Source organism: Acomys minous (genome assembly GCF_964271855.1).
Source record: "Acomys minous genome assembly, chromosome: 15".
Lineage (NCBI taxonomy): Eukaryota > Metazoa > Chordata > Mammalia > Rodentia > Muridae > Acomys > Acomys minous.
In genome coordinates, this window is record NC_140497.1 from 11,801,749 (window position 1) to 11,814,852 (window position 13,104).

Here is a 13,104-nt window from a genome sequence, read left to right on the forward strand (position 1 = left end):
ATGACCAAAATGCTTATATTTTGCATATGCATGTATTTGTTTGGTGAACAGTACGGCTTTTAAAAATCAAAAGATAATTTTGAAAGTATTTTCAAAATAATTGCTTTTCTTCAGATTTAGAGAGTCTACAATTTTCTTATGATAGTTTTTGTTTGCTTAAGTATCCTATATAGTTTTAAAGCTTTCAATAATTGCCCAACTTTTAAAAAGCAAGCCAGGGCTCTCCAAAAATATATTAACCAGTAGCATTGTGAAGCCTGAAATCAAAACTGAAAAGTTTTAGCATCTAAATTACACTACGCTTCTGCGGGACAGTCTTCTCAATATTATGCTCTGAAATATATTCCATGCATTTTGTTTCCAGCAGGGTTCACATCCTCTCCCTGATATCTATTTACTCTTAGTGGATGCAATGGGAGTATCTCGCTGACTTCATTTCCTAACTCAGTGCATGGCAGCCAGGAGGGCAGAGATAAGAGCAAACAGTAGCCAACCAAGTGTTAGGAAGGCGACATTCAAATTGCCCAAGAGAAGCATGAAAAACAGTCCCAGGGAATCACCTAGTGCCCAGGCAAAAATCCCTAAGTACCTCAGCCTGACCTGCATTTCTACTGACTACGCATGATGCCCATGAAGACACGGAATCACAGATGTGAAAGGAGGAACTTTACGCACTCCACGAGGCCAGGAAGCTGAGTCGCAGTGTTCCAATAGAAGATGGACGTTAACGGCTTCCATGAGAATCTTTAAGGTAATTTTGCCAAAATGTATAAGAAAAACAAAACAGTTTCAGGAATTAGCTAGAGTTTAAGGACAGAAAAACCTCAATTAAAAAGAAGGAAGACCAAAAGATGTATATGAACAGCTTTGATTGCACAGCAGTAAATTTAAACAGATCCCGTAAAACAGATTACACGATTCTCCTTTGCACAGACTTGGAGGAGCACAGAGGAAGGCGTGTTTGTAAACCAACACAATTCACAGTGACCTTTTCAGTAGAAACTCGTAGCCATTAGCTTCGTGAGACAAGAACCCCTGTGTGGAATCCAGATTTACAGTTCACAGGAATAAATAGGAAATTATCCCAGGATTTCACCGTGCGTTAGTTGTCTGGTCAGCTTTTCTTGCAGAGCATTTGATGGGAATCTGAAAGAAACACGAGATCCTGACCTAGCAAAGTGCAATAACAGTAGGTACAGTTGCAGGCAGACCAAAGACAGGACAGAGCACCTCTCTAGATTGCAAGACATTTGACTTATGACTCTCAGGGTTGAAATTAAATGTACCCTTGGTTTAAGGGCTGTTTATTTTCTTTGGAGGACTTCCATGTGGCTTGGTGTTTATCTGTGGCTCAGAACAACGGAGACAAGAAAGGGACACTAATTCAGACAGACGCACTTACGGGTTACTGCTGGGCCAGTAGGGTCAGTTGAGAGCATCCCCCAGTTTTGAAAATCCAAGCCCAAACCTCGTGTGTGTGTGTGTGTGTGTGTGTGTGTGTGTGTGTGTGTGTGTGTGTGTGTGTGTGTGTGTGGTCTTCTATTTAAATGTTCATTGAATTATTTTCTTCAGACCACTTTTTCAGGTATGTACAAACCATCTGTCTGTGAATCTAATCCTAAATTCTACTTAGAGATTTCCCACCTGGCTCCGGCTCCACCTGCTCGAGGTGGACCCTGCTTGCTGCCGCCACTCCACCCCTACTCCCTCAGTTGGCCTACAGAAGCCATTGCATGCACTCCCCTCTTCAATGGACTCTGCTACAATAAACCTGGCCTCATTCAAAGCCAATAATTGACCTATATTTTTCCAAATTTCCAAATTCTTCAGACAAATGATTCCCAGATACCTAAACTCTGCTCTACCATGCCAAAGTGTCAACTCCATGTGTATATGTGTCTAACTTAAGTGCAACTTACTTAAAGATAAATCAACACAGATGCTTTAAATACCTGTCATGTGACTCTACCATCTTAAGATGACCACATGCTATGAAACAACATTTATAAAGCCTCATAGTCCTAATGAACGTTCTGCTTATCATTTTATCTCCTTTTAGACTAAGAAAGCAACAAGTCTCCTTTCAAATTGGTATGGACTTTTATAGAAATTAAAAATTATATTTTTATAACATTATATATATACATATATATGTATACATATATATTATTAGACTCTCATTCAAATGTTTTTAGATCATGGTGAAACTTCACAGTTATAAAGGTCTATTCAAATTAACAAGCTAATGGACAGGACATTCTCCACAGTTATGTGGAGAGTGGGGACTGACTCTGACATGAATTCTGATGTCTCATATTTGACCACCTCCCTTTGATGGGGAGGCCTGGTGACACTCAAAGAAAGGATAAGCAGGCTACCAAGATGAGACTTGATAGCCTATGACCATATAATGGGGGAGGAGTTCCCTCTCGGTCATAGACCTAGGAGAGGGGAATAGGATGAAACAGGAGGGAGGGAGGAACAGAAGGATACAAATGATGGGATAACAATTGAGTTTTAATCTAATAAATTAATTAAAATTTAAAAAACAAGCTAATTTAAAATGTATATCTTTACTAGTTCCTAGATGCATGAATAAATGAATGCTGTTTCTCCTCTTGCCAGCTGTCTGTGCTGGGGCTTTATCTCCAGGCTTCCTGGCCAATGGGTTTGGTATAGTAAATTCAAATGTAATTTTAAGGTTATTCTATAATGTTCTACTGTATTGCTGATTCCAAAGATACTTTTATGTTAACCCTAGAGGTGTTCATGTGTTACAATATCAGATGTTGGTTATGATGCCACACCTTCATTCCCACAAGGTTAAAAATCACTGCCTTAAAATAAGTTTAGTTTTTTTTCTTTTGTTACTACTCTATAATAAGCTTTAGACACTTTGTAAACTAAATCATATAGGAAACTGTTAATGCTGCATAATGCTATGCCATAAAAAGGTCAAAAGGGTCCCAATCTCTTTATGGATTATGCTTATGATTTTTAAGGCTCAAGCCTAACGGGAATGAAACATAAAGTCCTAGTCTTTAATGATTAAGATCTTATAAATTATCAATTCCTTTAATGTATTCAGAAATATATTTTTAGTCATGCTAAGAACCAATACAATTGATTGCAGGATTAAGCTTTATTTAGCATCCTGTACACGTCTTCAGAGTTAAACAAATGTAACTGAAAACAAAGTTTGTCTGTGTAGATAATCTTGAGATAGTCGTGGTCTCACTGCCTTGTTAACTAAAGTCCTAAGGATGGTCCCTGAACCCCCACAAAGGGGCTGGTAAAAAACGATTCTTAAAGTCTTTAAAGCCTCGAGAGAAGCCTTCCCGACAGGCTCAGCTACAGCAGAAAACTTTGCTGCAGGCCCAGGCCTTGGCTGTGGCCCTGAGGCTAGCAGCATCCCCACAGAGGAAACAGAGGTCTAAGATGCCCTCTCCTGCCTGGATCCAGCCTGAGTCATCTCCACTAGGGACCTGTGTAAAATGCAGCCAGGAGAGACAGTGGCCCCACAGCTGCCTCAATGGACCATGCCCTGCCTGCTGGAAGACTGGCCTCTGGAAGTTGAAATGCTCCCATGCAAACTAGCCCTCTGTGCCCAGACACAGGGGCCTAATTAGAGCACCACAGAAATTTCCATCCTTTGAGTCCTCGGCCTGGTGGAGGACTGAGGGCTCCCAGATTCAGCAACCTCCTCCACCCTCATGGAGCCCAAGGTGATGTTGCAGGTCTGTTCTAACCACACACTCAGGTCCCACGGTCACATTGCCAACTTCTGTCAGGGGAGGCTTCAGACACCTTCTCAGTCCACTTCATATGCAGGGGACCAGGCCTTAAGCCTCACTTGTAGAGTTGCTACTGTCAGGTCTAGAACCAGTCTGCCTTGTTACCAGACTTAAAAAACAGGTCTCCAACACATTCTTTTCTCTACTCCTTTAGCTAAAGGATAGTGACTGCTTCCAGCAGTCTCACATGTTTCTCCTGATAAATAGGAAAATGGCCTAAGGATACAGAAGCTTAATTAAATATCTAACTCTGGTAAAAAACAAAACCAAACATTCCACTGTATGATCCACTATCATAGCTTCAAGATTTGAATTTCCTTTGGGTTGTCTTTTAAGTATAGACTTGAATTGTTTCTAGTTGTGCCTGACTTACATACATCCAGGTTTCTGGACAGAGGGAAGACGCCTCTCTTCCATGATGTGTACTTATGCAGAAAATAAAGACCAAGCAAGCTGTTGTTCTTCTGTTCTATAGGAGGTTTCTGCCCTCCCTGAGCACACCACACATTACCATCTCATTGATGTCAGAAAGATCTGTAAGGCTTCTGCCTTCCCTGAGCTCACCTTAAAGAACATGTATGCTGTTAACAAGTGGTGTGTGTCTGCTGCTTTCTTCTACGATGCTTATTGCACTGCAGACTATGAACAATGGTAATGGTAACATGTCTAAAGTGCTAACATGTCTGAAATTGACATCCCTTTGTAAACTTAAAAGGGATTCTTGGAAGCTACAGGAAACCCACCTGAATCCACCTCTCAGGTCAAATGGAGTCCAGATTAAGTACTGCCAACCAACAGCCTAAGTTTCCCACCTATCACCTATTTCAGATCCCTCCCCCTGTCCTGGATGTTGGGGCTCCCCTCCCCAGCTACCAAAACCATAGGTCCCAAAGTTTCAAATGTGTACCTAGATTTGATAGGCTTTCCTGGCGTCTGTGCTCCCCGTTCATGGGTTAGTTGAAACCACACTTTTGGGACCCTATTCCTAGTCATAGTACCCATACATGGTATATACTTATATGTGGATATTAACTCAACATAAATGTTCTCTGAGGGACTCCACCCAGTGGGGGATCAGGACAGATACTTGAAATTAGGCTCTGGGCCAAGCGCTAAGGGTTGTAGGGACGAGTTTAGGGGATGGAAGGCCCAGGAGGATGCAGGAGTGCCACAGGGAAACCACCAAGGCCTGCAGATCTAGACACAGGGGGCCTGCACAAACTGATGCATCACCCAAGGACAATGCATGCAGTGAACCTACACCCCCTGTTCAGATATAGCCAATGGAAAGTCTATTCTCCATGTGTGTTTGTGTTGAGGGGACTTGGCTGAGCCTCTGACATGCACTCAGCTGCCCACGATTTGGTCACTGCCCGTTGGCAAGGTGGCCTAGTGGGTACACAGAGGAAGGGGGTACAGGCTATCCTGATGAGACTAATAGGCTGTTGTCAGATAGTTGGGGTAGGAGGGCTCCCCCATCAGAGGTTTAGAGAAGAGGAATAGGCAGAAGAGAGAGGGAGGGGATAAAAATTGAGATATAAAGTGAAGAAATTATAATAAATAAAATATACATTGAAAACAACAACAAAGCAAGTAAGTAGTCGTGTAATCATTAGTCTTTACCACGTCCTTACCCAAGCTTATGAAGGCAATAATGAGTTCCTCTTGAATATCTGGTAATTTCTTTATGCAATGGAGCTCTTCTCATTTATCATTGAAAATGACTAAGAAAGACAGGTAAGAATACAGGAGAGAGAGACGGGGGGGGGATTATATGTACATGAGGGGGTAGCATTTCCTGCCAGTAACCCTCCAAGGAAGAAGATATCATAGCACAAAAGGCTGTCTGGCTATATTAAGATTAAACACTGTGGTTGATATTATTACATTTCAAATTTCGTTCAGCAGTACATGCATTGTGCTTTTTCTGTTACTGTAACAAATTACTCCAGACTGGGTAGTTTATATTCTCACGTTTGTAGAAGTTGAGAAGGCCATAGCCACTCCGCTAGCATCAGCTCAATATCAGGCCAGGGACCCTGTGGTTCAGGTTGTGATGGAATGTGAAAGAGCAAGAAGCAAGGAGCTCCAACTTCTGAGATGCAGATGGTTTTATAGCAAACTGCCCTGGGGGATACAGACCCAATGCCTCCTGTGATCTCACTACATTTTAAAGTTGGCACATCCAAACAATGTCATAGTTCAGCCTCTGAACAAATAAACACAAATAAACACATATTTACCACAAGCAAAATAGCCCACAAAATGACAGTGGTGGTCATTTCTATACAGGGGTATACACAGGACTTTAAAAATAATTCCATGTTATCATCTAAATTTTTTCCATTTGAATTATATTTATTTTTAATCTAGTACAAAAACAGAAAAAACGTAGTTGTAAAGAAAATTTAGGTAGTATATTAAGCATAACAAATAATAATTTAAAATAACTTTTTTTGTAAAATTTAAAACAGTGAGAAGCAAACAAGAAAGAAAAAAAAATAAATGTTCTTTAGTCCCTAAAATTTGGTTTAACTCTAGCTGGTTATGGGAAAAAGTGTTTTAAAGGCATTTGCTAGCACACTGAGAACATAAGTATTGGTTCCCCTGAACTAGGTCCTTACATGAAGATAACTCTCTGGACATTTATGTGAAGCACTGAATACTTGTGTTGCTGTTAATAAAATGTGTTTTTCACAGCACAGAATAGAACAGGGAGTGCCTTCCTAGGAGTGGAAACCGAAACTTTACATTGGCTTTGATTTATACAAGTCATAAGCATCTTCAATTTTTTAAAGACTACATTGATGTGAAAGACAGTTTTCCTAACTTGGAACAAGGTAATTTTTGAGGAATGCATAAGCAACTGAAAAGAGAGTGTTGTAATGGAAATCAATGTTTCGTTATATAAGCTAGCATAGCCCGTATATCTCAAAAACACTCTGCATTTGAAAATACAGATTTATGATATTCAAATAATTGGTCCTCTCTCATATGAACTGGAAAAGATATAGAAAGCATATACTTATAAAAAAATAGTATTTTACTTTTTAATAGTATTCAGAAAAAGAATGTAAATCAGGCTGTCGCTCAGGGCTAGACATCCATCAGTCCCTCCATGCGCCACACATGACTGATGCCTCCCCACTAATCCAACAACAAGCCCATTAGAATTCAGAAATAAATCTACAGTCTGATGCCAATAAAAGAGCCACTCATGAGAAAAAGGGGAGAAATTTGCTTGGTTCTTATGCAATATACAATACGTATACTTACCATGGTAGGGTTTTTGCAAAAATATTGATCATATTTACGAAAGTATCCCAATTCATTTACAGACAAAGAAAGTTACTTCTAACTACTGCATGACGGGTACCTTTACAACACCACCAGCTTCAACAGTTCTTTTATTTTATTTTATTAATTTGTTCATATTACATCTTGATTGTTAGCCCTTCCCCTGTTTCCTCCCACTCTTCCCTCCCTCCCACTTCCCCCTTCTCCCCTCCCCTATGTCTGTGATTGAGGGAGACCTCCTCCCCCTATATATGCTCTAAGAATATTGAGTCTCTTCTTGGTAACTTGCTATCCTTCCTCTGAGTGCCGCTAGGCCTCCCCATCCAGGGGACGTGGTCAGAAAAGGGGCACCAGAGTTCATGTGAGAATCAGATCTCACTCTCCACTCAATGGTGGAGAATATCGTGTTTGTCGGCTAGGTCTTGGTAGGGGTTCGAAGTTTACTGCCTATTTCTCCTTGGCTGGTGCCTTAGTTTGAGGAGGACCCCAGGACCCAGATCTGCCTGTCATAAAGTTCTTCTTGTAGGTTTCCAGGACACTGTGGGTCCTACTATTTCCCCATTCTTCCATGCTACTCTCACCTAAAGTCTCAATAGGATGCCCTCTCCTCTGACCCACTTTCTTGGTAAGTAAAGTTTTTCATGGGACGTATCCCTTGGACTAGTGTTTTGATATAAGTGAGTATATACCGTTTGTCTCTTTTTGCTTCTGGGTGAACTCACTCATTATGATAATTTCTAGGTCAATCCATTTGTCCACAAATTTTGGGAATTCCTTGTTTTTAATAGCTGAGTAGTACTCCATAGTGTAAATGTACAACCCAATTGCGAAAATGGGGCTTGGAACTAAACAGAGAATTCTCAACAGAGGAATATCAAATGGCCAAGAAACACTTAAAGAAATGCTCATCCTCGTTAGGCATCAGAGAAATGCAAATCAAAAACGACACTGAGATTCCACCTTATGCCCATCAGAATGGCTAAGATCAAAAACTCAAATGACACCACATGTTGGTGAGGATGTGGAGAGAGAGGAACACCCCTTCATTGCTGGTGGGAATGCAAACTAGTACAACCAGTTTGGGAAGCTATCTGGTGTTTTCTCAGAAAAATGGGAATAGGGTTTCCTCAAGACCCTGCTATCCCACTCCTTGGAATATACCCAGAAAATGCCCTAACACACAACAGGGACATATGCTCAACCATGTTCATAGCTGCTTTATACATAATAGCCAGAACATGGAAACAGCCTAAGTGTCCCTCAGTAGAAGAATGGACTAAGAAACTGTGGTACATTTACAACAGTTCTTATTGTTTTTAATGAAATGAAGTGTATCACTCTGTTAATTCAGTTTTTTAAACTATTACACAATGCCAGCAACTCTTTAAGACAAAAAGAAACTGTCCAAGAAATTTTCAAATTCCTCCAAAAGAAGAAGTTACTTCTATCATCACGTAGCTATTAGAAGATGTGAATTAAATTGACCTAAGCTGGCCATGTAACACTACAACTTGTTAGAACTTCAATGTGCACAATTGCAACTGCGGGTTTTGAACCCAAATCTGGGCCCCACAGTTCTCCTTGCATCCTGGAGTTTTGGTCATAGTATTTAAGATTCTTTTATTGCTTCAGAGACAAATATTTAATCAATCAACTGTTTCTTACCCCCTGTAAGCCCTCAGGTTCCAAGCCCTCCATGTGTACTCAGCCCTGGCTGCATCTTAATGGACTAGCAATTGAGTGCGTGTCTTTGCTCACACATATTGCATCCTTCTTGTGCTCCACTTCAAATAAAGATTCTAGGTGCCTGATGAGAGACACGAGGAAAAACTAACATTTGCTTCCATGGTCTTCCGGTTAATGGGAAAATGAAGTCCACTGTGGCGAATCTCAGAGGTGCACATCCTATGCGAGCCCTGGGATCTAGTATACCATGGAATTATTCAAACCCTACACTTTGGTCAACTCATATCCATGTGAATATGCCTTTCTCTTATAGCAGATGAGCTAAGTGTTATTAAGATCATTCATGCATAATTAGTGACTTATCTTTGCTAATGAAAGCCCTTATTAAAGGTGGATTGCATGGGGCTTAGTGTGTGTGAGCTTGGTGAGTCATTGATCTTTCCCCAGACAGATTCCAATAAAGTCTGTCAGGAAAAAAAATCTGATATATTTGAACTAGTCCCTTATCAACTGTTCATTTGTTTGTGCATTATTAATTCATTTGATTCTTTCCTCATGGTTATATTCATTCAAAATTATTCTAGGTGCTCAGATGACAAAGACAAATGGCCTCACATTCCTACAAAGAGAAGCACAACAACGTGGTATCAAGATGAAAAAAAAAGTCAAATCAGGAAGGATGCCTCTAATAGAGTCCAGGGTTACAAATAGTCATCAATAGGCTTCCTGCTCTGAGACAACAAAAGATTATTACTAACCGAGAACTCTCTCTTCAAGACAAAATCAGCTACAATAGTGAGAGCCCTTAGTGCCCACGTAAATGAAAAACTTCACGCTTCTGTGAATCTTAAGAAAAGATGATTGCCTCTGATTGGTGTCTATGGTGACCACCAAGAGTAGAACCATGTGGTACAGAAGATGATGGGTCTGATATAAATCATTACCTTGACTTCAGATAGAATCATTTTATCAGGGAACAAGACCAGGCAATGCAACTGTGGCATTCATGTCACTGGTGGTACTGGAGACTGTGGCAATCAGCTTTAAAATGCTTCTAATTATTTGGTATGTAAAGATAAGCCATCTGTACAACAGACTTTTGCACTTTGAAGATCCATTACCTGCCTAAAAGGACTTGGATAATGATGCTATATTTTATAAGAAATATTAAATCTGGGTTAGAAATGTCACAGACAGGTTGACCACTCTCATTTTTAGCTCCTAATACATCAAAAGACCTCAAATTCACATTCTTTCATTTCATATATATTTAAAAACAAAGTTTGTAAGATATGTTTTCACTTTCAGGCGTCTGAAGAATTATCAAAAATAAATACTCAGAAGAAACATAAACGCTTAACAAGAATTGCTGAAGCAATTAAAAAGCTATGCCTGAAAGCAGTCATCACAGAAACTAGATTCTAGCAATGTGAACAGAGATCCAGATCTATGGTTCTTGGCTATAGGATGCTGTTGGTTCACACACACACACACACACACACACACACACACACACACACACACACACACGCACAGAGAGAGAGAGAGAGAGAGAGAGAGAGAGAGAGAGAGAGAGAGAGAGAGAGAGAGGAGAGAGAGAGGGGGGGAGAGGGAGAGAGAGAGAGAGAGAGAGAGAGAGAGAGAGAGAGAGAGAGAGAGAGAGAGGGAGGGAAAGAGAGAGTTTAAGCTTGGTTTTTTTTTTATCAGATATGGGAATAGTTTCCAACCATTAGTGACAAACATGTGAATGAATGAAGGATGGAAGTAGCCATAAATTTTACTTTGAACTCCCTCTTCCTATAACAAATCATCTAGTAAAAATTAACTGAAAAATAATATTTTCTCAAGACATACCATCCCTATCCTCTTTAAAGATCACATACCATTTCTACCAAGAACTAGAAAAGCTATCCATGCCATTAACTGATTTTAATTTTAATTAACTTAAAATGCAAAAGAGACACTTTCCAAACAATATAATAATGCCTCAAGGGTAGGGAAGCCATATATAAATAGAATGCACTCTTTGTTATCAGGTTTCAAATCTCAGTGCTATGAAGGTGCAGCACTTGATACAGAGATGGAAGCGAATTTGATGTGTAATGGCAGTCCCTTGATCATGGGAAATTCTGCTCTAATGTAAAAGTACTAAGTCATTCTGAAGAGGTGAGAGAGTTGCACAAGTCTCCCTTGTTTGAAAGTCATCAAAAACATTCTTGTTTCTCAGTAACTTTATTTGAGCCCCATGATTATCCTCATACTTTCTATTAACTATCCTTGGAAATTCTCCTTGATCACACATCTCTAAAGTAATAGAAACACATGCTAATCGGGATTTTCTTATGTCCACTTACATGCTTTGTTTTCCCTCATAACCGTTCTTTCGATGTCCCTAGTAATTATGTCTTCGATGTGCACACGAGTTGTTCATATTCTAATCTTTTAAAAATAAAACATAAATGCATCTTAAGATGAAAACATGCCATCTGGGTTCAATATGTTGGAAGTAAAATCTACATATCTCCTGATATTTCTGACATCTTCTTTAGTTTTAAAATGAATATCCTTCTATAAACTTTTTCTTAAATGACTAATGACTTGAAAAGAAAGTGTAAAGAGTTATCCTATTCTATATCCAGTGATCTACTGTCCAGGAGGAGATCAGCCATTCTCCATTTAATGTTTATTACTTAGTATTCTTAACCAGGAATTTAATGTTGTCTGGTCTCGCAGTCAACTGGGCTTGAGTTAATTGAATAATTTTAATTAGAGGAACTGAAATCCATCCATCTAAAGTTGGAGATAACCCCAAAGGCACTGTGTGCTCGGAACAGTTAACTAAAATTAACATTTGAAATAGTCACATACTCAATAGGATTGCAAAGAAAATTAGTTCAAAGGTTAATGATGATGTCTCATGATACAGTGACAGGCTTAAAGCTGCTTTTTGTTAAGGTTATTACTCAAATTAATTGACTCCAGTACCCAAGCATAGCAAAACCAGCAACCTCATTATAAGGAAGAGCAAATCACATCCTAAGTGTTAATATTCTCAGTGCATAGGAAAATCTAGAGATAATCCCCAAAGTTTGCACGTGCTGCGTGGCTTCCAGAGGTGCCTATATACATTCCACTTACGAAACATAGTCCATATTATATTTATTGAAAGTTCTAATTTTCAAATTTCTCCTGACTTAAAATCCAAGTTTGTCAAAGTTGGAACATAATTAAGAAATAAAATACTGCAGACTGTGTGGCCTGTGTGGTCACTGCTGATGAATGATGTGAGCCTGCAACATGGAATGAGTATCAAACCCCAGGACATGGGTTCCCCTGAAGTCATTAATCAATGCATTCACTCTGTCTGCTGCCTAGCCTGTAATAATAGATGGCACAGAGCACATTCCAGCCTGCAGGTGAAAGATTAATGAGTTGAAGTTTACCCCGGGACCAAAAATAGGGGGCATCTAAACATAATACGAAGTTACAACAGAAAAGCTCAGGGCCTCCCTGTTACGAAGCTAGCATAAGAGATGAAGGAAGCTGCCCCGAGGGACACCTGTTGAACGATGGGGGAAGGGTAGGCATCCACTAACTGATCAACACTTTTGTTCCTACAGTGCTCTGCCTCACTCAAATCCAGTAGAGGGGTCTATGTAGATCAACCTAATTTTCTCTACTGTGTCAAGAAAAAGACAGGGGGGGGGGGAGAAGGGGGAGAAGAAGAGAAAATGGTGAGGCATGAGCAGAAATGACTCTGAGAAATGCAGGGTAAGGCTGAGACAGGGAAAAGCTGCATGCAGGAAAAGGAAGGGACCAGGAGAAGGGACAACAACTTTTGCCTTTTTATCCTTGTTCAACAAAACAACAATGTGAAGAGTAACACTGCTAACCAGGCTCCTTTGGGAATCCCCATGAAAGGTGGAGGAGTGTGTCCAGGCTGGCACTTTGCAAACCTTGGAACAAAAGAGGCATGTGACATGTGGAAGCCACAGGCCACCTCTCCAGCCTCTGCTGTAGTAGTGTGAACGGAGGGCTGCTTGCGGATAGCACAGAGTCAGCAGTGAGATGTTCTTGTGTGGAAGACTTAGGAACCACTTCCTCTCCAAGTTTTGATGGTTGTTCCCTTTGCTGTTCCAACACTGTATATGTGTGTGTGTATGTGTGTGTGTATGTGTGTGTGTGTGTACATGTGTCATTTCCATGCTTAATAATAAGCTCAATGAGGTAAGAAGTCAACTACCTTACTGTTATCAGTTTACTTCTATCTCCCAAATCCCTGTGATCAAAGCGAACTCCAAGGGATGGAACTCAAGTCCTTAGGACT

At 40.1% G+C, this 13,104-nt stretch overlaps 1 long non-coding RNA gene across 1 annotated transcript in view; it reads right to left on the reverse strand.

The window, feature by feature from the left end:
* Positions 1-1,010: 1,010 nt before the first annotated feature.
* LOC311584732 overlaps positions 1,011-13,104 on the reverse strand; it is a 207,611-nt gene continuing 195,517 nt past the window's right edge. The window contains exon 3 of the long non-coding RNA XR_014774986.1: positions 1,011-1,146. This is a non-coding gene — a long non-coding RNA (uncharacterized lncRNA). The remainder of the gene's footprint in view (positions 1,147-13,104) is intronic.